The 23735-nt window shown below is 36.1% G+C and overlaps 1 long non-coding RNA gene and 1 pseudogene across 1 annotated transcript; both read right to left on the bottom strand.

The window, feature by feature from the left end:
* Positions 1 to 3110: 3110 nt before the first annotated feature.
* Positions 3111 to 10549, bottom strand: LOC122342824 (annotated as a pseudogene).
* Positions 10550 to 10553: 4 nt separating this feature from the next.
* Positions 10554 to 13202, bottom strand: LOC122342475. The gene is made up of 3 exons (XR_006250578.1): positions 13182 to 13202; positions 10676 to 10796; positions 10554 to 10580 (listed from the first exon to the last, which is right to left on the bottom strand). It is a non-coding gene; the product is annotated as an uncharacterized LOC122342475 (long non-coding RNA).
* Positions 13203 to 23735: the final 10533 nt, after the last annotated feature.

The raw sequence follows: 23735 nt of genomic DNA, 5'->3' as shown, positions 1-23735 counted from the left end.
CTGCTGGTGGCAATTTTTTTGGCCTGAGGTTTAACAGCAACTGTAAGATGAAAACTAATGAAGGGAATGCATTGTAAGAAGCAATTACGGTTTTTGCAGCTGTTAAGCCAAGCGGTATTGGAAGTAGTCCGTTAGCGTATGAACTTTATAAATTTGCCCACATGATGTAAAATCGGATTTTGAAGATTTGCAACGCTCGTAAAAAGGATACATTCATTATTTCTGTATTGGACACTTGTGTAGATGTAGATGCAGTTCCTTTGCTGATGTAATATATCAATGGCATGCTGTATATATTTCACATTCACATAAATGTACTGTACAATTGAACACAAACAATCCTTTATCTGATGACTTAAGTGTTAGGGAGAGTGGGGTAAGATGTGCCACCCCCGTAGTCTATTTTTTTTATTCTTCAGATTTATAGATTTTCAAAAAAGGATCTCATAGTTTTTATTACATGATTTATTACATTATTATCTTTTTATTATAATTTTATGTATTTTAAATATTATTATACAATATAATATAAATATAATTTATATATATATATATATATATATATATATATATATATATATATATATATATATATATATATATTACCATGAATCACAACACCTGTCATAAGGGTCATTTTTTCCAAATTGAATTTTATACATCACCTGAAATCTGAATAATATTTTCTTTGATGTATAGCTTGTTAAGATGGAATATTCAGACAAATATTGTCCTATTTATTTGGAATCTGAGGTGCGAAAACATGTAAATATAATTTAAATTAAATTCTTAATTTAAATTCTAAATTTAAATTAAGTTCTTAGTAATGCATATTACTGATAAAAATTTAATTTTGATATATTTACAGTAGGAAGTTTACAAAATATCATCATGGAGCATGATCTTTACTTAAATGTTCTAATGTTTTTGTCATAAAAAAAAAAAAATATATAATTTTGACCCACACTATGTATTTTTGTCTATTGCTACAAATAGCGACTTAAGATAAAGGTTTGTGCTCAGAGTCATATATATATATTATATTACTTACACATTAATTATTTAAATATCCGATTAATTATTATTCTGATTGTTTTAATGCATTTCTGTCAGTTACATATTTGAAAAATGTCACAGCTTACCCCATTCTCCCCTGCTTTCATTTGTTAGAAGTATGATTGTGTTTATATGTTCCATGTATGAGAGAGAGTCTGGACTAGTCATCTGCTTGCTCTGGGGCTTTGTGTCCTGGTGACTCTCTTCTCGTCTCTGTCTACTCTCTTTGTTTTCTCAGCTCACTGATCTTTTCAAAGTGCATCTGTACTGCTGGGAGGCAAGCGAGCTGTCCTACCCGCCTACCGTCAGGGAAGAGAGGGAGATGAGATCAAAGGATGCAGGATATAGAGGTTAGGAAATAGAGGGGAGAAAAGACCTAATAACGGCCTCTCTTGAAAACAAACAGTATCATGCAATGGCACCTGAAAGCATGCAATGAGAGTTAACTTATAAGCCATAACCTCTGCCAACCGTTTGTCGCTCTTGTCATTTTCTGAAATACATTCCTACTCAGTTTGTGAGTGCTATAGGTATATTTTGATCCACAGACTAAATAGTTGCATCATTATAAAGTATTCAATTATCAGGATAATTTATTACCAAGTGACATGTGCATTACTGTTTAACCAATGTATTCTTTTAAATAAAAATAATGTTTTAAATAACCTGTTCTTGTCTGACATGAATATTACAAAATATCCAAAATAAGTAAAGATGCAATATTCATATTTCAGAATTCATTATAGTCAAGAACTGGAAAGCTGAATAAAAATAACGATTTAGGAAATGCATTGTGCAGAAATGTTAAATGAATGCATATTAGTGTATTGTTATGCTAATGTTAGTAAGTGCAAGCTTAATTTGTCTATTGGCTGACTGATTTCTACTAGATCTCACACATGGGATATTCAGTTAATTGGTCCCTTTCTGAAACTTGTGCACTTTCTCTTGTACATTTAGAAGTCATCAATTTTGCGTAACCAAGGAATTAAACATTCACATCTTGTGTTTACATATGGTGTTACAGTATTTAGCATTTTTGTAATTATAAGTCATTGACTGTTTAAAGGGTGTTTCATGAATGTTCTCAGAACTTTACAGAGCAATTTAAATCATTCAAACGTGACATTCTAATATTGCTTGGGAAAATGCTAAATGGAATGTTCCGTTAATGTTTGAAAAAGATTCAAAGTACATTTAGAAATAATGTTTTAACAGTGCAAAGTTCTCATGAACCGCTCTCTTGTGTTTTTCTGTATGGTTAACACACTTGCTCCGTGTTTAAAGCGCTCTTCAAGTTTATTAAAGCATAAACAGAATCAGGGAGTAAAACAAACCATATATTTCAACGTAACTTTATACAGCTCGGAAATACACAACAATACAAAATACAAAGTAGAAAACAGTATTGTCTCTTGTTCTCCTGAGAGGAGAGATGTGGAGAGAGGACAGTCCTCTCTGTAATACATGAAGCAAGGGCCTTTTTCTCTCTTTTAGATCTGCTGTGTGATGTTTGGCATTGAGATGAAACTAAAGAAGCTCTGTGTGGCGGTAAGACTCTCTGTCTCCATCTGTTGGCCAGCCACTAGATATAATTGTATGAATGCTAGTGCGTGAAGAAGCAGGGAAAAATATATCTTAAAAATGAAACATTCTTATATACACATACCAGCAAACATACAGTTTTTAGGCTCATTTTGCAGTATAGTGGTTCAATTGTTCGCGCGCATGCCGTGATGCAAATGTGTCTCTGATGCCCTTGTGTCTGTGGGTGAGATCGTGGGTGTATGCTTAGTATACTGTGATGTGTTCAGAAAGCAAGAAAGTTTTAGCGGTATATATGTGATACGGTTACTTTATGGGGCTAATTTTAGAGAGAGTTCGTGCTTTTCGACTCACAACGCATTGTATTGAGACCCTATAGAGATATGTTCTCAGATATTTGACGGGGGATGGTGTGAGATATTCAGAAACTGAGGAAGGAGTGTCAAAACATTGAAAACTCCATGAGTGTTTGTCTCTTTCTTTCTGTCAGTAGCGGCCCTTTTTTTTTCCAGCTATCCCCAAACCCATCTCTCTGACTGAGAAGACTTCAGCTGTACTGACTCGCTGTTGTCTCCGTCTGCCTGCAGCCAAGAAAAGGTAAATAAAACATCAGATGAAGACAAACAACAAAAAAAAAACTATACAAAATTTATTTTAGTTAAGCCCAATAAGCATCTGTGGCATGGTGATTATCACGGAAAATGTGTTTGTACCATCTCCAAGTTATTACAGAAGCCTTAGAGGCTGTGCATTATTTTTTAATGTCTTGTTTTTTACTTTTGTCATGATCTCAGCAAAAGTTGTTTCTGTTTTAACAAAAGCCATTTGCTGCACCATACACAACCATTCAAAAGTTTGGGTTCGGTAAGATTTTTTGATGTTTTTGAAGGATGTTCTGTTCACCTGGTCTGTGTTTATTTGATAAATACAGCGAAAATGTAAATACTTTGTTTCTAAACACTTTAATTACCAAGACGTTTCACAGTTTATTTTGAATAATTATTTACTTTTAAATAATTCTTACATATTTTTGTTCTAAAATTTATAGAATTGAATATAAATAATTATTTACCAAAATATATATATGTTGTTTCTAAACATTTTAATTATTGAAAAGTTTTACAAAATATGATATACAAATAAAATTATTTTAAGATAAATCACAGTCACAACACACATGGCTTTTTTATTTAGCTAGATAAAAGAACACTAAAATCACTTTAAATATGAAGTTTTGCAAAATATATTTTTGTATTTGTTGAAAGTCCGTATGTGTCACATCACGTAAATTTATATAAATTATGTTAAATATCAGAAATATTAGTATTTTTAATATTAGTAAAGTTTGTAATGGCATCAGGCTTGCCGTCACAAAAATGAACTCACCTTGCTTGCGATAGCTTTCAGTTTACCCAGTAACGAAGGAGTATTTGAGTAAACAACATCATCCTCATTCTCCTCCCCCTCTCCCTCTGCTAATGCACAGCTGTCTGCTGCTGGTAACTCACAGTCCTTATTGGCCGACATCACTAGTCTGGAGTATTTATATTCAAGCCTGTACAAAAAAGAAAAAAGGGGTCAAAAATCTAAAAGCACTTCTTGCATCCCAGCTGAATTTCCATTGACAGCTTGTTACCTTTTGTTCTTTTTCCAGAAATAGCATGTGAGAGAAACCAAGAGGACAGCCATGAAGGCTCCGCCCCAACCCGGCCTTCACCCATAGGCTGACCACCTCACAGTGGGCGGAGGTTTTGTTCGGGAGCGGTACTCCTTTAGTGCAAAATTTGGGTTCATTCCACACATAGAGGGTGTCCTTTTATGAAAAGGATGCATGATTAATCAAAAAGGGGCCAAAGAAATTGTATCGAATGCATTTGTGGAAAGAGATGTACCTGCACTCCTCCTTTGCACGCTCCTTCTATCGAATGGTAGTCGGTTTCGGTGCAGAGAGGACAGGCGCTATAGCTCTCCCAGAGGAAATGAAACTCACAGCCATTACATGTACCTGCTGGGCACTTGCTAAACACACAAACACACAATTAAAAGTGTTTTCTGTGATTAAAGTTACCACATTGTCCTTCCTTCGAGCAATTAAAATAGTTTGTAAATGTACTTAATCAGTCATTTAAAGGGTCCATTTCAATGCATTTGGAACCCACCTCACTCACAAAATCAACATTTCTCATTTCCCAAACTTGAAAAAGTGTAAATGCAAATCTGCAAACATTGAATATGCATTGCATATTTGCAACCGGCCTGCAAATCTTTGAATGCTATTAGTATTAGCATTTATATTAATAATGGCGTTTCACTCACGGGTAATATTTCAGCTATTAAGCTTCGATGATAATTCACCATATACAAATTTGAAAAATGCAAATTTATGTCACACAATCTGTTTTATTAAAAATCTATTACCCATAAGGAATATTTTTCTCCATTTACTCAGCTATCGCATTTTAATCACATTTTAATACAAAAATGCAATGCGTTAAAGAGATTTAATGTTAACTTGGTCCTAAAATACATCCGTTTGTGAACAAATACAGATAATAAGCATAGAAAGACCCGCACCTTGGCACAGTGAGCTCTCGCGTGCACTCTTCTCAGGGTTACAACGCAGAGTCACGACTGTGCTACGGCCGTTCAGACAGGATGCTGTGGGCTGTGGAGAGCTGAAGTAAAAAAATACCATGAGAAATACCATCATTGCACTTAACTACCTATTTTTAAACAAGTTCATCTTTCTTTATTTACCGATAGAAAAAGTTGATATCTGGAACCTTCCATGAAGACTCAGGAAAGAGTTCTGAGCTGACGGTGACCCCATCCAGATTTTTGTGGACAGAAGCTCCTGAGAAATAGAAGAACGAACACCTATTAATTAAACACCTATATTTTGAAGGCAGCTAAATGTAAAAGTGCCATGTAAAAACGTCATTGTAGATTAGAGGTGGAAATAATTCACATATGTTCTCTGCATTTCAATACAAAAAGATTATACATGAAGGATCATGTGACACTGACGACTGGGTGTTAATGTTGCATCATTTTCATTTTAAAATATATTAGCATGGAAAACAGCTGTTTTCTTAATATTTCAGTTTTTGATCAAATATATGCATAAGAGACTTCTTTCGAACATACTCACTGAGGCCAAACTTCTAAATGGCTCGTACATGTTAAATACTGTTAAAGAATAAGCTCACCAAGGAAAGTGTCAGCCAGGCTGATGGACTGAGACGACAGTGATGTTCTAAAGCCCGTCCATCCGCAGGGATGATGGTCGATTAGCACACAAAAGTCTCTACGAAATTGTTAAGGTCAGCGGATTCGTTTTGCAGGTCCTTACTGGACAGATCCGTCACATTGTCAGTGCACACCGCCACCTTCCTCCCCTACGAGAGAACAAAATATGCACTTTGCGATGATCTTAAGAGCTAATGAAAGCTATTTCTATCAAAGCAGTCTATTTTTATTCAGCTAAAGATAGAGATATGTGTATAGTACCTCAGCCCCGCACAGACTGATATTAAACTGGTGGTAGTATTTTGTTCCCTTGGAGGTAAAACTAGGCCCATTCATGATCGACCCCACTGTACTCAAGGCGCTCAATTCGTAGGTCAGCGTTCGGTTTTGATCCATATGCGAGAAGGTGCAATCGTTAAAGCACACAGAGTGCTCCTGGACACACGCAATGTCGCATGTTAAACAGTGTAAAAAAACCAACATAGTCATGCACTGCCTCTTGTTTTACTCGTACCTTGTTGTTCTTGCTTCCAGGACCGCAGGGCTGACAGGCCTCCTGGCCGTAAATGTGATGCCCAGAGAGGAAAGTGTTGGGCGGGCATTCCTGGCACTGGTTGGTGTCTTTGTTGATGAAGTGTCCAGCAGGACAGGGAACACAGGAAGAGCCGTCCTGCTGACTCATCATGGCGCAAGCGTGGCAACCAGACGCCGAGCCGTCCATCGCATTAGTCACCGTGATCGAGTAGATCTTCGCAATGTCATTTACATACTGGCGCACCTGGGAGAGAAAGTACTTTTCAACGTTACGAAAAAGGTATCTATACTCTATTTCTGTTGTGAATACTTGCATCAGAGGCTTTGTTGGTGCGCTGGAAAGCCCATGTGTATGAAACCGAAGCATTTTTGGTCATGGTGTGGGTGTACGCTTGTCTCGGTTTACTCCCTACCCATGATTCCACAACATTTGTGCTCTTCCTGTTTACGTCCTATGGAGGAAACGCATTTATTTAGTAAACAACTTGCAGATTAATTCGTTATGATGACTGGACTATTATTCCCAAGCATTATTTATAAACTGTTCGCTACATTGGGACTACATTGTTTGGCGGAAGAATAATGTTTTTATTAATACGATTACACTTTATTTGCTCTGTTTTATTTTGTGAAACCTTGCAACGTATATGGATTTACGATTTTATAAAACCAGTAAGCTCCAAGAAGCCGTGTTTACAGTGAATTTATAACAGCTAATGGGCACTGTTAGACACAATGCGAAATCAATTATATTTAAACACTTTTTTTTAACTGTATGTTTTTAATGTTCAGAGCACATTATGAAAAAAAATTTCATAACAATAGCAATTCTACATATCACATCACAATTGTACTGTTTCGGTTAAGTTATTGTCTTACTATCATAAAATAGAGTTCACAGTCTGCGCTGCAGTTGGTCTCGAAGATAAATGTGATTCGGCCGAACTCTGTAGCTGAAGCATCGTCCACAGAAGTAGGAAGTCTGAGAGGGATAAAAAAAAAAAAGAGTCCACTTGTAAATGTTGTACGCACAACTAACATTTCAATACTGGAATTGTAGATCTGACTCACTTGAATCCAGGCACTCGTAAATTTAAGATGAGGTAATCATTATCTGAGCCTCCCACTCCACTACGGATATGGTCACCAGCAACTTCCCAGCCTACAGAAACAAAGCGAGATTCGGATCATCGTAGACCGTTTGCTTCCATAATGTGTACACAAGAATCAACAACACATTGATGAGAATTTTGAACTAGAAAGACTAAAACAGTAATATATGCTAATATTAAATTTATATTACATAAATTATTATGCTATTTATTATTAATGAGATTTTTGTGTTTTTGTAAAAAGTAATAAAAGTTTTGAATATTATTTCTATTGAACTTCACATTTTTATTTTATTTTAAATATTTTAGTAGGTTTGTGTGTGTGCATGTTAGCTTTCAGTTTTCTTTTTGTATTAAATGTCTAGTAATTGTGTAGTCCTAAATATGTGCTATTATCATTTTTATTATAAATATATAATTTGTTTATGATAAATTACTTTTATTTTAGCAACCTTTGTACTTCAACTTAAAGTGTTTAAATTTGTTGAAAAACTTCTAAATGTATTTTTTAACCATTTCTACTAATCTTACCATTCATTTCATCACATTTGGAGTTGCCCACATTAAAACATGATGTTTTCATATTCCTCGGCAGGATGTTCCACCACTTGTATTCATATCCCAAAGAAGGTTCGGTTCCTCCGGGCATCTTTGACATTCTGTGCCAAAACAAATCGTCTCTGTTACACACCAGTACCAGTAAACCAACAGTGTTGCATAATACATGAATATGTATCTATGTTAATGTGTTTCTATATACCCGTGGTGCCATCAGAGTAGGTGCCTTGAGGGCAGGGTAAACAGGTGGAAGAGTTGTGCATGTAAAAGCCTGGGTTGCAGGGCGGACAGTCCTCTTTCTCTCCAGAAGGGGCAGCGTCACAGCGCCAGTCACATTCTCCACACACACCTGAGGCTCCACCCACCTGTACAGCATCTGGGTCTGAAATAATACAGAAATATAAAAGTGAGCAATGAAAAGTTCTGAGCATATAATTTACAACAAAACACTGCATTGTGCATTACAATTTCCTTACCTTTCCGTCACTATCACAGGCTGTGTGAATTTGAAAATAGTCTTTCTCTGAACAAGGAGTCGATTTCCTTACACTGCGACCATCCCTCATCTAGAACACACACACACACACACATAGAGGAACATTAGGGTGACCATATGTGGTCTTTTCTTCGAGCCAGAATTTCTAAAATGTCTAGATTTTGGTTTTGTTTTTCTACTGACATCAAAGTCAAACTACTTTTCAGTCATTATCTTCAGTAGGTATGAATACAGTAGAAAAACTAAATGGACGTAATTAGTTATACTAGAGACATTATACACACTAAAAAAGTGTTTTAGTTACTGAATTTTGTTGGATTCATGCTAAAATTATAACTAGAAGCCATTTGTGGATTGTTGTGGCAGCGCAAAGAATACAGGAAATAAATCTGAATGATTGTCTTTGTGTGTTCTTACAGGAGTACTGTGTTTTGGAGCATGATGTACATGAACTGGCTCCTTTCCAGAGTAAGTGTTCCTGGGGCAAAGGTCACATGATGAGAGCCTGGGGTTTTACTGAAGGTGCCCGGCCTGCATGGAAAACACTCTGAGGTGTACGCCACACCACAAAACTGTATAAATAAAACATAAAAAGTGAAAAATATATATTTTTAATAATATATATATATATATATATATATATATATTCAGACTGCATCTGAATTGATTTGTCATAAAGAAGGTCTCAGACACCAAGTAGATGTGATTTCATCAGAATGTCGCACCTTAGCCGATCTGGATGTTCTTCAAAAGGACTGGCTTCACTGGCTTCCACCCAAGAGCATTCCTGTGGTTCTCCAGTACAGAATATTAGTTCCTGATTTCAAGTTTACCTGTGATAAACCAGAAACAGCTTGTACTACACACCAATACTACAGCACTCTCAAAGAGACAGTTGACCCAAAATGTATATTCTGTGATCATTTTCTCACTCGCATTTAGTTCCAAACCTTTCTCAAAAAAGCAGACTTGATGTTCAGCAGAAGAAAGAAAGTTATCGTGTTTGGAACAACATGAGAGAGTGAGTAAATGATAACTTAATTTTCAATTTCAGGTGCACTATCCCTTTAAAAACGAATAAAATCACTAACCGTGTCGTTCCCCACTCTCCATTGGAGGTGAGTTTGATCCACTTCTCACTCCTGTCTGGTCCATCTCCTGACATTGATCATTCTGAATCTGCATCAGAAATAAAACTAGTGCTGTCAAGCAATTAAATGCTTTCAAAATAAGAAAAATTGTTTACATAATACATGAGTGTGTACTGTGTATATTTATTATGTATATATATATATATATATATATATATATATATATATAAATACACACAAGCATGTATATTCAAGAGAAATGCTATTTTTATATTTTAAATATATTTATAAATAATATACATAGATGCATGTCATTACATGTAAATGTTTTCAAAATAAATACATGTATGTGTGTGTATTTGCATACTTATATTATGGAAACAAAAACTTAGTCGGATATAATTCATTGTGAAAAATCATTTGACAGCTGCTAAATAAAACAATATTTTTAGAGATATATTTTCACTTCAACACGTTTGTAGAACAATAACTGGAAGATGTATAAAGTTAACACACAAAGAACTCGAAGAAGGCGTTGCTGTCGACATATTGATAGTCAAAGGAGGCGGATCCCTGCTTCATGAGATGCACTGCATACACCAGTGACACTGTGCAGTCGTCACGATTGGATTCAAGTGACTTCCCTGAGGTGTCCATGAAGAACTGCAATTAAAAGTTAACTGGTAGCTTTAGAATATGTGGATATATCATAGATATATGGATTTCTGTTCATTCTGTAACTTGGCACTGACTTGTTGCAGGTCATTGAGTCGTCTCTGAACCTCCTGAGTCCATGTATGTGGCCAAACTGCTGAATCCGCAGGAATGGCGTCCCACTGGTCAAAACGCACGCCGCTGCCCAGCGAATAAGAGCCGGCCGCACATGGCGTGCACTGCTGGGATGACATCTCTAAAACTCCCCAGCTTCACAAGAAAAAGCTGTACAAAGTAAGCCCAGCGAATGAAATGAATGAAATGCCGTTTGATTAAATGTCACGATGCATGCTCATTAAGAGTGCTTGTGGTTTTCTTACTGCAGTCTGTGCCTCTGACAGGCTCTGGAAGGCCTGAGCAGCTTCCCTGTCTGTGAGGAATGGCAACTCTCCATCTGGAGCCTGTGCTGTCACACTCTGTGTACTCAAAGTAGTAGTCTGTCTGAAACACACATGCAGATATCAACATATACATCAGACACAAGTTATGGTCATTAAAAGTGACCTTTTTCATAAACCAGCAAGAAAAAAAGATACATTTAGAATATTTTAATAAATTAAATATTTTATCATATCATATTAAATATTTCACATTTTAAATGTATAGCAGTCTGTCTATAACACATATTATAGACATTTATATTCAGACACATCAACCACAATAATGCTCATTAAAGGTGAGCATTTTATAATCCAACAACGATAAAGAGTGTCATATTTAATGTTTTAATTCAGTATTTTTTCCTTTTTCATTTGTTAATATTTTCTGCTTTCGCCACTGGAACACAGCTTATAATCGAAGTTTACATCACCACACAGCTACTGTTTTGTGTTAAGATTAAATAAAATGAAATATAAAAAAAATGAAACCCATGGACAAAATTTATTTTAACATGCTTAAAAATATAAATAAATAAATGATCTAAGATAAAATCATGGATATGTGTACAATCATGGACAATTTGATGTGCATAAAAATAAATAAATAAAATAAAATAAAACTGCTCATGTGTTCTTCTCAAACACAGGCAGCTTTACAGAAAAAAAAAAATCATGGATACATGTGCAAAACAAATGTTTTTAGGCCAAAAATAAAGTAAATGTGCTCTTCTCGAACATAGGCAGCTTTACAGAAAGTCAGAAAGTTCCCTTTCATAATATATTGTCATGTAACATAATTTGCCTTTTTTTTTTAACATCTTTTATTCTCACTCACCACTACCTGATCTTTTACTGTTTTCAAAACTCAGACACCAGATATCATGTGTGTGTACAATAGGGCAGAGGATGGGGACTATCTGCCTTTTGTCCCAGACAGTCGCCAGTGGCAATGCCAGAGCCCTGTGACTGTTGTCATGATGATCACTCATTGCATTTGGTTGTGGATGGTAATGAATGAGGAGACTCGAGATACACCGATAGCAACCTGGAAATAATGAGGCCACTATTACCTACCTCCTGTGTGCGTCTTTGTTGACAGATCTGTTATGCAAATCAGTGCAATGCTCTAATAAGCTCAGAGATTGCAGCTCTCCACGCTCCTTTAGGGGCATGCTAGACACAAAAGCCAAATTGACCACATACACACAGGTATAGGCGCACATCCCACATATTAAATTACATATACCACCAATACTGTGTAATAAAGTTGTTGCCTTCTGGAAGATGATAAAATGCATCCCCCTGGAGGTGCCTGTCATCTGGTTATGTTTGATTACAGCACACACATTATCACTAATGGTGCACCTGCACCTCTCCCAGCATCCCCCACAATTCTCTTAAAGGAGCAGTCCACCCCAAAATTAAGATGGCATCATCATTACTCGCCCGTGTTGTTCCCAAAAGCCGCCATTTTATATATATATAGTTGAATGTTTTTCTATGCAGTAACAGCAAATGTGATCCTGGACCTCAATTGTAAATCATAGGTAGCAATGGACAACAAAACATTGTAGGTCAGCGTTGCAGATTTTCTTTAAGCCAAAAAAATTATTAGGATATTACGTGTAGATTATGGTCCATTAACACATTGTGTAATTTTACTAAACGTACTTATGATTAGTATTATGCTATTTGCAACGATTTTCTCCTGTATTTTGTCTTAGCAAATATTGTCCTATCATAACAAACCATACATCAATGGAAAGATGTTATATAAATCTATATATATATATATATATATATATGTATATATATATATATATATATATATATATATATATATATATTCTAAATAACCTTATATTTTTGTGTTCTGATTTGTAACTGAGTCTGTGATTTTGCCCAGCATCCGTCCGTTCATTTTTGGATGGAAAGTATTCTTACTTTAATAAACTAGTGCTTTGTACTGCAAATATTGGATGAGGCAAGAACAACCACGGTCTCTTCAAATCTGAAAATGGAGGGTGGAGACCCATTCGCGTTGTATAAATGTGCTTAAAGTTCCTATAAATACATTTTTACAAGCTCTAAAAACAAATGCTTCTCTTTTATAATAAATCGGCTTCCATCACCCGATAGGTAGCCGAGCGCAGCGTCATCATATAGGATCTCGTCGTAACAACGCGTCCATAACAAGATGTTATTGCTTGCTGTGTGCACATAACTATAATTTGTGTGTTAAAATGATCAACGCGTAAATGCGACGATGCGCGTGAAGAAAGCGTTTTAGAAGCGCGCGACCACGCGAGTAACATTTTCATTAATTTCAGGAAGCAGAAGAAACACGCGCGAAAGCGAAACGCGCCTGCTTATGCGTATAAACGCAGAATGGCGGCGAATAAATGCGCCATAGTATTTCATAAAAAGGTAACACGCTGTCGTTTACCTCTTTACACAGTGGCAGGTTTGCCTGACGCTCGTGCGCAGAGGAAAGAGAGGTTACCAGCGCACAAGGATAACAGCGTAGTCCAGACGCCTCTTCTCCATCTCATGGAAACAAGGATTAAAAGGGAAGAGCAAAGAGGTACCTGGGATCGGAATAGGAACAACGCGGTTTCGCGGTGTGCGCACACGCGAACTACAGACCGAAAATGCGCTCGTTCAACGATAGCTCTACTGTATTTGCATGCACAGGCTCTGATTGACGTCTGACGTCACGACCAATCTAATCCAGTCCAGTTCACGGCATCTTTTATTTGACGATTAACCATTTTGCAAACTCAGCTAAATTAAAATTAACTCGATGATCTTGCTCAAAAAATAAATGAGATGACGGACCGTAAAACGTACGTGTGGTTAGACACGATGAACACTCGTCAAGGACCCTTAGTAGAAAGTCATGCTGGGAGAGCGACAGAGAGAATAGAAGGCAATGTTCATTCCAGTAATGACACACTATTACACCACCTATTTATTGTCAGGAAGAAACAAAAATAAGATGAAAGCAGAGCGACAAGTGGTGAAATTAATTGCATAAACATCTACCAAAAATATGTTTGTGCAGACCATAGCACTGATATCTTCTTTTTTATTTTTATTTTATTTTTAATTTCATGCTGGACTATTAAAAATTACTTTTTGTTATTTATTTTGATCCATAGGCCTATCTGTGCCTGTGTATCTATGTACAGGAAAATACATATTTTTATACATGTCATTGCTAATACATATCACTATTTTATTTATTCATTTTCCCAGGCATTTTCATTTAATTTTTTATCTCACTTTTATTTCAACATTTGCCATTAATAGGATGATACTGGTAACGTAAGTACAGCTGCAAATCTTCACAGACTTTTAAAAAATACACAAGAAAGCCCTGTCAAAATAAGAAGCCTTAGCCTTTCTTTATGTTCAACAGCAGGTATGGCGCTGCTGAGGCTAGAATAAAATAAAGAAAGCGTGTTAATATATTCAGATATGTTTACAGCATAAAATTGTAAGCTGCCTCTACTAAACTAAATCCCCACACATAAGATAACCTTGTAAATAGCGCACTAAAAACACAAGCAGGCATTCAGTCAAAAAACTCAAACACTTTTAGAGCGGAAGTCACCAGCTTGGAGCTTCTGTAGACCCAACTTCCATCTGTATGAGGCCAACCCAGAAAAAAATATCCTCCATCTGGTATTTGCCATTCATCCTGGTCACTGCAGAAGTCACGTACAAAACAGAATGGTACAAAACCAAGCTAAGTTTCACTTTCGCTCACCTCTGTATCTGGACTCGTCTTTCCATTCTTTACATGAAAACAACACTTTATGAATAAAGTGCCGTCAGTGCCTCACACGGCTTCATATTTATTTACTATAAACATAAACATCTCGTTATTACCATCTGCTTATTACAGGAGCACATGGGAAATTTACAAGAAGGCAATAATCAAGAGTAATTGCACAAACATTTATTCGCTGTGTATAAAAAGAGTTTGAACACATTTGTGTTTTAATAAAGGTTCACGTTGACTGGAGAAATAGAAAATAGAAATATATATGTGTATGAGTGTGTGTGTGTGTATGTATGTATATATATATATATATATATATATATATATATATATATATATATATATTCTATATATATACAAACAGATTGTATCTAAATATTTATATATTTTGCATTCTGATTTGCATTAGTATACTGAATATTCATTATAATGCAAATAAAGTGTTGAGTTAACACATTAACACACTTTAACACATTAAAGTGAGTCTATTTAACTGTATGTGTGTTTCTTTCCTGTAGGCTGAGCATGAGCAGAGGAATGTCCCAGCCACTGTGACTCATGAATCCGTAATTCTGTCACATTTTACTCTCCAGGATACTGATGGGAGCATAATTCTGCTGCCCTCAGAATGGTGAAACAGCCTCAAAAGCGATCCACAGCCCGTGAACTATCTGCGTGATGCTGTACAGTATTATATTACAGTAATTTTTATATAGCCTGCTCTGCGTGTGGTTTGGACACGCAGATGGGAGGATCTGGGATCAGGCCAGGACCACAGGAACATATTCACAGCGGCTGCCCGGTTGTCAATGAAGATGAAGACCCTCAGGACTCTATACCTCGACAGATGCTCCTGGTGTCCTCCTGCAGTAGTACTCATGGACAAAGGCATGTTTGTACACTATTTTATATAATTAAGGTGACTTTTTACGCAAATGATAATTCAAATGAGTGAAGAAGCCAGCGAGTTTTATTACAAGTATTTACACTGAGAATTTGATTGGTGTAGAGGCCTTCCAGTGCAGTATGTGGACATATAGGGGATATAGCATTATGCACTATACCAATAATATACTATGCTGGGAAGTAAATACAGATTAAAAATGATTTAGAAATTGCATTACAGGTTTTTATTTAAATGCTGATTGCTTATGTTTTTATATGTATACTTATACATCATATACATGTAATTACAAATATATAAGTTCTGTGTAATAATAAAAAGGTTTTGTTTACAAATGTGTGTGTATAGTTTTATTATGTGTGTGTGTGTATATATTAAATACACACACATACAGCATATACTGTAATGTTGCATGCATATATTTATAATCTTGTAATTTATGTCTTATATAAGGATTGTCTGTAGTAAATATACGTAAACAGTAAAAAAATAACATATTATATATGTACATTTTAAACATAAAAATAATAATAATGCATATTTTAAAATGTAATTTAAAATGTTAAATAAAATTATGCTTTAAAAAGCTGTTACGCCATCACCGCTGCAGTGATAGAATGGGCAAACTGTAAATTTGGTTTGTGCGGCTTTAGTTACAGAAGGTGATGCAGAAAGTTTAGGGGTGACAATAACACTACAGAGATGAGGGAAGTAGGAGCTGAAATCCAAATGATCCTTCTGGAACAGTAAAAAAATATTTATGAGTGCTATACAGCATTATCATCTTAATTGCTTTTGTGGTTTTAATAATTTCATTTCTGATTATTTGAAGTATTATATAAATAAAATGTTGTTTGCCAACTGATTCTTCTGCCCAAAGGTAGATGTATCTGCTGTCAGTCAAGCCTGGTTCACACCACAAAGAGAGATAAAGACACACTGGTGTAAAGGTCAACATATTTCTTAATGATACAACTCTGTATTGTCATGCAAACCAGCATATAAATAGGACTACAATTTTACAAAGTACACACAGCTATATATTCTTTATATATTCTTAGGTCTAAATGGAAACAGAGTATGTAGTCAAAAGAGAGATTGATCTCCTGATGACCAACATAGACGTTATTTAAGGAAGTGAGCGCACATTATAGATGTATCACATTTGCTGGAAGTACCATCTTTGATTACACTTTCCCTACTATTCATCTTTCTGTGCACCTGACTCAGAGCAGAAGAAGTTGATTTTCACAGATCATCTTTGTAGAGATGTCGAAAAGAAGAAGCGGAAGAGTTTTACACATGGTATAGCATGTAGTTGAGCAGAGCGTTGTTAAGCACAATATTACTAGGCGTAATATTCTGAATATCTGATAACTGACTCAAACGTGAAGCAAGTAAATTTGGATTTTTATTAATCCTTTAAACATATTTAGATCCAAACTAGATCAATTGCACCAGAAGTGACTGGTATGTGATATTTTGATATGTGCTATTATTCTTGTCGTTTAGAATACACACTGATGAAGTCAATAGGTGAAAAGTAAGTTTAACCATGAATCTTGAATGTAAATGAAATGTGACCTGAATGTGTGATCAGCATGTGTCAAATTGTGTGTGTGTTAATAGGCGAGGAGGAAACATGGAAATGATTGCAGGCTACCATAGGGCGTGCCCAGTGCATGAAAGTGCATCGTCTGTGAGAAGTTGCTGCCGTGTCATAAGAGGACACATGCCATGCAGTTGAATTTTCCCAAATGTACATTTCAAATAATAATATATACTATATATATATATATATATATATATATATATATATATATATATAACATATATATATATATATATATATATATATATATATATATATATATAAAATATATATATATATACACTATATATATCTATACACACACAAACAAATATAACTTCTAAATTATAACTTAATATTGTTTATATAAAATATTTAACAAAGCAATTATTACAAAAACCTAATGTAGAAAATATTGAAACTAGAAATGTAAGTAGAGATTAATTATCTAAAAAATACTATATTTATTATCCAATTTATTTTTATCATGCTTATTATTGTAACACTCTCATAAACTCTATGCTTTAAATTAAATGGACGGAGGAGAGGAGGAGAAGGATTGCGAGAGGTAGTCCACGAGTTGACCCAGGCACAGGGGCGGGTGATGTTGCGCTCAGAAGTCTCTTGGGCATCGGTGGCTAGAGGTATTGTGCAACAGAGAAACAGTGCCGCTCAAATAGCTCAACTACCTTAACTGGAAACAGAGCGGCGCACGGTAGACCAAGAAGATGACATCAACCTGCGTTCGCAGGCTGGTTTCCCAGCAAAATTCACATACCTATTCATAGACTCATTATGGACAGTGCCATATCTGTGTGAGCAGGATGGCGAACTGGATGTGGAGGATGAATGCCAAAGTGGTAGGACATTCTGGCGGTGGCTGGAGCAGTTAAGCTCGCCTCAGTGGCTCCGCAGCAAATGATGAACCATCAAAGACAAGTGGCCAATGCAAAGACTTCCACTCTTTTTCCCTGGTGAGAGCCACGCACGCTCTTTTGTAATTGACATAATGAAGTTCCCGAACACTGAGCGTGTGTCGTAATGTAGTCTTGTTGAAAAGGGCTTCAGAATCATTGGAGGCGCACCGCCGTCACGATGAACAAGGTTGTGGTAGTGGTTCTCGATCTGCTAGCGCCGCCCAGCCCGTCCACGGCACACAGATCGTTTCAGATTCCAGTGCAGATCACACATGTCTGTAGATCAGACAACCTGTGAATAGTGGTTATTACTGTTGTAGAATAACAAGTGTGTCATTTAAAGTTATGTTAATTACTGCCTCCTGCGCTAACCTCGCATGGGACTGCTGGCTTACTTTTCCAGTGGAATGAAAAAAACGTCACTTGCAGGCAAGAAAAAATCTGTATTGTATCTATGAGATTTAATTGTATGCAAAAATCGATTAATCAATGTTTGTTCTGTCATGTTTATCCGCTTTTTCCTAAACCGTCTTGTGCTTAGTATAGCCTAGTGCTTTCAGATATCAGGCGGCATTTTTAATATCACTATGACCATGCAATATCCACATTCTTAAAATCGCATTAGATTATGTATGGATGGCTTACTTTGTGCGTTTCAATTTGAAAAATAACTTTGTTACAATTCAATGATTTGATGCATTTGGGAAAAATAATCTGATTTAGAAATTTTTATTTTGTACAGTTTAAAAAGATGCTATGTGAGTTTGAATCTGAATAACAGATCTGCACCACTTCCTCTCTTCTGAAAGCTTCTTCAGGCGGTGCAGTGGGGTACTCAAGCAGTGAAACCATCATTGAACTCCGGGGCTTTGGACCTTTGAATTACCTGTGGTACCTCAGATTTGACTTTGGTCATTCTATAGGGCTACAAGATTTATAAGCTATGTTTGTAAATCATGTGTGTAATTTCCTCGCTAGTCATTTCACCTGCAACCCACGGCACCCCTGAGCGTATTTCCTCCAAGCAGGAACAAATCAGAACTCACCTCTCCAGCCAATCCCAGTCACACTCACAGCTGCAGCCTACTTGATATTCATAGACCAGTTATTTACAGTCTCACACGTAAGTCTTTTGTGTGCACAAGGGTTATAATCAGCTAAATTTATATTTGTTCAAGTAAATTAGATGAAATAACATCACAACTTTTTACTTTAACATTTTATTTTAGTTTGACATTAAAGTACCTAAAATCTAGAAATATTGCTAGAAATAAAGTATTTAATAATAATAAATTTCATAAATGATAATAGTATTAGTGCTGTCAACAGTAATTGCATCCAAAAGTAGTTTGTTTACATAATATGTGTGTACTGTATGTGCTTATTATATATTTATGAATATAAACACCAGCCATGTATATATTTCAAAAAAATGTATTAACTTTATATATTAAATATAACATATATTATATAATAATATAAATACATGTATAATCATATGTAAATATTTGAAAATAAATTCATATTTGTATAAATAAACACAGTGCACATACATATATTAACTTTTATTCCTTATTACTTGATTAGTGATAAATCATTTGAGAGTAATAAATAGTATAACTACTGATGTGAAATAATTTAAACAAATTACAGAATTTACATATATTGTCAGCTAAAATTAAAAATATTAATATATTAGCCAGTACTAAATAGTTACCAAAATAATGTGTGTCCCACAAAGCCTGTATTCTCTGTCTCTCATCTCTCTTCACTTACTTTCAGATGACAAGCGAGAATGCCGACCAGTCCAGATATCCCACTGCAGCATCATCATGAGCGGTGACCTCAGAGGGACACTCTCGGACCCTCTCGGCCAATCAGAGCTGGAGAGCAGGAGCTAGGAAAGACGAGCCTTGGAGAAACCAAAACAACCCTGGAAGAAGGGCAGAGTGAAGAATCCAAAAGATGCAAGAGAAGAAGAAAGAGTACCATTTTCTAAATCCATTACAAAAGTGAAAGAAACTTTTTGCTTCACTGCTCATGAAATTCTCTTTCTTAGGTTTAAAGACTCTCAAACTCATCTCTTAAAGTTCCCAGACTGCAGAACTTCAGGGATGGTGAAACACAAGCACGTGCTGTAGTGCCGTCTCAGAGCAGCTTTATTCCCACTACGCGAGGATCAACCACGGATTCTGTCGCTTCGCTCGAACATGACAGGTAACAATGTCAGCTGGTTGACTTCATCTAACAGGTAGATGTAACATCTAACCATTACGTTTTATACAGATCCCATTCAGAACCAGAAGAGGATCAGGCTGATCCTAAACCCAAAATAATGACTTTGAGATGCGTTCCTTTGTGTAAGGACGACTGGCGCAGCAAGATCATCAGACATCATCAAAGCGTCGTACATCAAAAAACTGATGTTGTTTATCATACAAGTTCCTGAGCATATTTGTATCTCGATACCAGTCAAAATAATAAATACTCTGTTACCTTTTTATGGGCATGTTTGAAATTGCGTAAACACGCTCATTATTTTAAATGTTTTTTTTTTTTTGTGTATATGTCTAGATTGGACAGAGATTTTGTAGCGTACTTTCTGTAACAGTAAGAAACTTAAATATAAAAAGCTAATAAGCTGCACTGTTCTGATGTATTAATTAGAGGGTGTACAAGAATATTTTGCATCATTGTTCCAAATATTCGTTAGATTAGGCTGGTTATATATTTAAATATTCACATATCATCTATTGTAACATATTTTATTATTAGATAAACAAAGATTTTACATCACCTTGCATGTTATGTTACTGTTGTCCCTTTAAGCAGAAGTATATTCATATCAAAATAGACAGGACTATTATAACTGTATTATATTCATTCTTAGACATTAATTTAATTTATTAAATATGAAATAACAGAATGGAGGAAATAAATGTTATTTGTAAATCTCAGAAAATCATAATGTGACTTATTCAAGCTTTTTGAGAAAGGTCTGTGTAAGTTTATTTTAGCAGGCTTGATGCCTCTCACCTGCGCTTTGTTATAGTTTCATTTATAGCACTTCTATTGTTTTTAGTAAATAATAGTAATAGTATTTTGTTGCATTCTAATGCTCATTAGGTTTTGCTACTTAACTTTACTTTGCTTCTCAGTAACTTCAGCATGTAAATCTGAGCTAAATGCGTATTTGTTTTAACTGAAAATACTTGCACTGTGTGTTTTGTCCTAAGATATAGATCAGTATTTGAAGTACTCTTTTTAAGGCATGTTTATAAAGTACTTAAATATATAATGATTCCTAATCTAGTTTAATTAATCTATCTAAGAAATTTATTATTTGTCTCTCAACATGAAGTAAAAAATTATTAATGTACTAACTCAGAACTACGTTTTTAATAGCGTCTAATTTAATGCTAGTTTCATTCCATTCTTTGTCAAAAGGTTAGTTGTAGTTTTACTGTAACCACACCTACTGATTGACTTTGTTATTAATGTGATACACCTACTGCCACAAAGGGCAATCGATTATTTTCCTTACTCTATCATAATAAATAATAAATTTCACAAATGTTAAGAGGCTAAATATTTTATAGTGAGAATGTTGTTGACCTGAACCAACACATTTTTCTGAGCCAGTTTGCCTAACTTGAATGTGGAGACTGAATGCAATTCCCCTCCGCCAGAGGCAGAGGCCAGACTTCCAACTTGAGTGCTCATACTGGATACAACTTTCCGACACGTGCAGGATTGTTTACAAAAAAGTGGATCTGTTTTGTCTTCAGAAGAGAGGAGAAGACAAGCATCAGCGATTTCAGTGGGTCTACCATGGCCTCTCCAGAACAATGAAAGCAGCATCATGCACAAGCTGAATCGTCTGAGATCCTTTCCTGTATGAGGCAGTGGGACTGCAGTTCTTTGGGCTGAGAGGATGCGACCTCCGCGTCCCAGTGATGGGACAGTGGCACGTGCTCTGACTGAGAAATCAATCTCAATCACTGAAGTTGTTCTCGCATACTCTTTTTTTGGATGAGGATTATTTGAACTGCGTCGTCACTGGTGCCCACAGCAGTCTATTATGTATACTACAGGCATGAAGTAAGTGTCAACGCGATGCACAAAAGTTTCAAATCTTTACTGCTCATTTAAATAAAATGGAAAAAAATACTAGAGGTTATGGCTCTATTTGTTGTGCTAGTAATACCTCTTTTGGAATATGATCTGCTTTGACACCACAGCATGATTATGCAAAGCACCTAAGTACATGCACTAATTATTTCTGTTGATGATGTTAAAAAAAATTGAATACGACATCTATGTTGGTTTCACTCTTAGAAAAAGCTGTACTGAATTTTAAAAACTACAAAACCGCATAGATTGAAACCAGAAATTTGAAGGAGACCCGTGAAAGAAAGTTCAGTGCATGGTTTGATAACCTACTTCTCTGTCAAAACCCCTTACTGCACACATCAGTACATTAGTTGGGACTCAAGCTAGTAGTTCTAACCTTTCTTTATATGACAGTCCTTACATTTGCTTGCTTTCTTCTTTTTTCCCCCTCGAACTTCTTGCTGGAGAAAAAGCAAATAAAAACACCCAACTTTGGAAATATGAACCTCTATATCACAGCAGAATAACTTTCGACACAGATTTTTCAGCATGTGAGCCACAAGAGGCGGTGATTCGTCCTGAAGCATACTGCATAACAAATACAGACTTGAAATTGCGCCAGACTATTGTTCATGCCGCACGTGTTGCCAGGAATATAGCCCAGTAAATTATCTGAGGCTCTACGGTTAGGTCTGGTAGGCTGGCAACCATTAGCCCGGTAGCCAAGCGAACTGCATTTTCGTCGCTCCACAAGGTAGCAAGCTTCTTCAGAACTATTTGACTGATCAGAAGAAGTGAAAGCTGGAAGAGAAAACTTGGCAGTTACGCGTCGATGTGATTACCTAAAGCCCCACGAAACACGGCTGCAGTTCACGTAGCGTTAAAGTGGCGTATTTTGAGTTATCAGGCGGTGAGTCGATCGTTCGATGAAGCCACCAAACGCGTTAAATAGTGTGAAATAAATGCAATTATGAAATTTCTGCATCAGGCATCGTTGTCGCTGCGTGTTTACATTTAGCATGGCGATCGCCTCTGCGGCAGAACATTTGCGCGTACGGTAAAAGTGATTTGAAGACAACACGGTACTGCGTGCTGTGATCAAGTGAAACGGAGGTGTGTTCATTGCTGTCAAACAGTGTGATTGATTAGCGAGTGGACCAATGCGGTGGGTGGCCAGCGCCTCTCTTCAGTTGATTTTGAAAGGGCGGGAACATTATTGCGAAGCCCAGCCAGTTTGATCGTTGTGATCATTTGATTCACGGTGGATTTCGAATCGGATCACTTTTGATTGATCATTTGATTCAGAACAGTTCGGAGATAGGATCGCGTGTTGGATTGAATCGACGATTCAGAGCAGGATTTAAAGAGTTTGCGAATCATTTAGTTCACGCGACACACATAGTGTTCTGCCAGTCATTGTGTCCCCTGTTTAACATATTATTGTTGCTTTGAGCCGCCAGAAAAGTGTGTGAATTTATTTCTGTACATGATAGCCTTTGAGTGTCTTTAAATGCTCCCTCCAGTATCTGAACATAGATATTCTCTAAAACCTTCAATTTGTATTATTTTTATTTTCCTGTTTGTTAAAACAAACTCCCGAAGTCTTTATCCATCTGTATTTTCGAAGTGAGAGAAGTGTTGCTCTTGAAACTGAGGCTCTGGGCGTGAGGACGAACGCCTGACTGTAA

The sequence above is a fragment of the Puntigrus tetrazona genome, chromosome 4 (assembly GCF_018831695.1).
Source record: "Puntigrus tetrazona isolate hp1 chromosome 4, ASM1883169v1, whole genome shotgun sequence".
NCBI lineage: Eukaryota > Metazoa > Chordata > Actinopteri > Cypriniformes > Cyprinidae > Puntigrus > Puntigrus tetrazona.
This window is presented reverse-complemented; position numbering and strand designations above follow the sequence as displayed.